The sequence below is a fragment of the Myotis lucifugus genome, unplaced genomic scaffold (assembly GCF_000147115.1).
Source record: "Myotis lucifugus unplaced genomic scaffold, Myoluc2.0 scaffold_68, whole genome shotgun sequence".
Lineage (NCBI taxonomy): Eukaryota > Metazoa > Chordata > Mammalia > Chiroptera > Vespertilionidae > Myotis > Myotis lucifugus.
In genome coordinates this window covers 1,041,511-1,044,617 of record NW_005871116.1, presented here as the reverse complement: position 1 = coordinate 1,044,617, position 3,107 = coordinate 1,041,511, and positions in this window count along the sequence as shown.

Below are 3,107 nucleotides of genomic sequence, written 5' to 3'. Positions count from 1 at the left end.
CCGGGCCAGGGCCTCTGTAGTGAAAACTCTGACTAGCCCCAGTGTTGTCTCGCAAAACGGAAACACGGCCCCTGGCCCAAACCTGTTAACGAACTCAACGGCAATAGGCCGCGGAGGCGCGCAGCCGGGTCGGACGGCGAGGGTTACGGCACGCGGATGCGCGGAGGTAGCGGCGCCGGCGGCCGCGGCTCCGCATGGGAGGAGGGCGGGCTCTGCGCCGGAAAAAGCTGGGTGGGAAGGAGGCGGGGCCTCGGGGGAGGAGGTGGAGCCTCGGTGAGAAGGCGGCGGGGAGGCGGGTTGTGGTTCTGATGATAATTTCTTAAGTGAGCCCCGTTTTTACAGATGAGGCGACTCATGCCGGAAGTAGTCCAGTAGTTTGCTCAAGCCTTCACAACTAACCAATGCCAGAATTCGGTTGGACCGAACAGTTAAAAAACACCACTTTTTTAACTCTTCCATTCTCTTCAGCTGCCGTTTAATGAGACCACTATTTCCCATTTTGACCAACGGGCATAGGAACCCAGTGACTTGCCCATCCTGGAGGCTAGAAACGTGCTTATTGATCAGTGCCGATAGGAAAGCCCCTTATCAGCCTGGAGATACCGAGATTCTCTTCAGCTGCCATTTAATGAGACCACTGTTTCCCATTTTGACCAACGGGCATAGGAATAACATCAAATAAGATGACTTAAACTAAATTTGAGAAGCATCACTTTTTTAAAATAACATACTAAATGTTTAACCACCAATATGGATGAAATTGTACCGACCCCCCCATCCATCACTCCTTAATCCTAACTTTCTGGCCTCTAATCCTCATTTCCAAGATTGGTTTAGGTTAAGAATTGCAGTTAAAGCATAGTATTTAACTAGGTCTTCCTGATCTAACAGATACATTGTATTACAGGATGGAAGATCTGTACAACGGTTCCAAACAATTTGGTAAGGTGTCAAAATAGTAACCTAATTCTCATTAAAATGCACCAACACAGCAACATATTTCACTGTAATGTGGAATGTTCACATACATCAGCTACTAGTAGGCTTTATTTGTAAATCATGTATCGTTAGAGGAGGGTGGGCTCCCCGACACTTATTGTAAAGTTGGGGTGAAGGTTTAGGAAGATATATCCTGCTCCCTGCACAATCAAAACAAACCAACTCTAAACTTCACCAAGTTTATCCATACAGCACGATCCAATCAAACCTCTAACTTGTGCACTTGCCTGCTTTCCAAAGAAAGAAGGTACTGTATGACCTTGGTTTTTAAATTGCTGGTGCATAGGAATTGAGAAGTTTGAATGCAGGGAGAAATGGCAACATTCCCCCCTCTGAGAATGGAATTATGTGTTGGGGGCGGGTGGGGAGGGAGTAACAAAGGACTTTTTTCTTCCTTCAACTACATCTTATTTTGCTTACAACCTCTGAGTCACTTGCCTTTTTCCTTAAAGGGATCTATTTTTGCCTATAACATTGCATAGAAAATTCAACTATTACACTAGACGTAAACTTCAGTCTAAAGGAATATCTTTATTAAATGGGTTGGCTTCTAAATGAACGTGGACTTGGGTGATGAGGAATTCTCAACCAAATGAGGTATACATATAAATGACTGAAAGAGAATTTTGGCAAAGGAAAATGTGGAAACTGATAAAGCTATCAAATTGGAAAGCCCACAGAAACTCTGCAACACACACATCAAAAAGTATTAAGTACTCAAACTCACATCTTATGTTCATAACCTGTAATTAACTTCTTGAGATGTGGGTGTTTTTTTAAAAAATCCTGAATACAGTTATTTTCATACAAGGCCAGATTTATCAAGATAACCTGACCTGAATTACCTGCAAAATTTAGAAGACTTCAAGTAGCCTCATCATTTAGATTACTTTCAGATCAAGTAGACTAATTATACACTCAGGAAGGCGTTTCTTAGTAGAAAACTAAGAGAAAATGAAATAATGAGGAAAAATTTATCATCCTGCCCATATATTTAAAAAAATTAAACTACAAATGAACCAGGAAAGACATCTAGAATGAACTTACTACATAAGAGCTCTTACAAATTAGTAAAAAATAATAACCAACACCCCAAAACAAGATGTCATAAAAGAAAACCAACACCTAATCCCGCCGCCCCCCCCTCAAATTTTTTAACTATCCAATAGACAAAGATTTCACCATTGCAAAGGTACAAAAAAATGAATGCTCTAACTTCTGGTGAGGTATATTTAGGGAGGCAATCAGAATGTTAGTGTTCTGACCCGAGTCCTACTATTTACAGGAACCCACAAATGTACAAAATAATTTGTGTATACTGCACAAATGTTTACTGCAAGCACCTCTACAAGAAAATCTATAACTGAAATACTTAACAAAAAACTGATATATGAGAGAGTAAATACTATACAATTACTAACCATATTGTAGAACATAGACATGGGAAAATGATTGTGAAATAAAGTGGATGACAGACCACCACATGCATGACCCAATTTTATTAGTTACTAGTATATAGTATATATACTACTGCTGAGGATATATATATATATCCTTTTTGCTGCAAATCATTCATAAGATTAATTCAAATATTCTAGTACCTTCCAACAACTGATTGGTATTTCTTCCTTTTACTATCAATAATTTATACCCACTGCTTCTAAAATGTTTGTAATTTACAAAATGCTTTCAATGCAGGTAATTCATTTGATTCTCAAAACCTAAGAATTTTTATTGTACCTTTTTAAGATGAGAAAACAAGATCAGAGGTTGGCTTGTCCAAGGCTCATCAATTGGTGACTCAGAGACTCAAACCTCGTAAGATGCTTTCTTTCCTCCTGGTCAACCCTACTTCACCATCGGAAATGACTCTCAAAGCGCCTAATGCTTTGTTTTACTAGTAATGACCCAATAAATTTAAATTCCAGCTTTGCTAAACCAAAAAAAAATTTTTAATCCAAGAGGGCAGGCCTAACCCTTAAGTGCTCTATATTTTTAGTAAAACCAAATAAGCTTTGAACAGAAATTGAGTTCTAGGGTTATTTTATTTAGAAAAAGATACTACTGAAGCCACAAGATTTATTTTTTTTTTTAAATGCCACACTAAT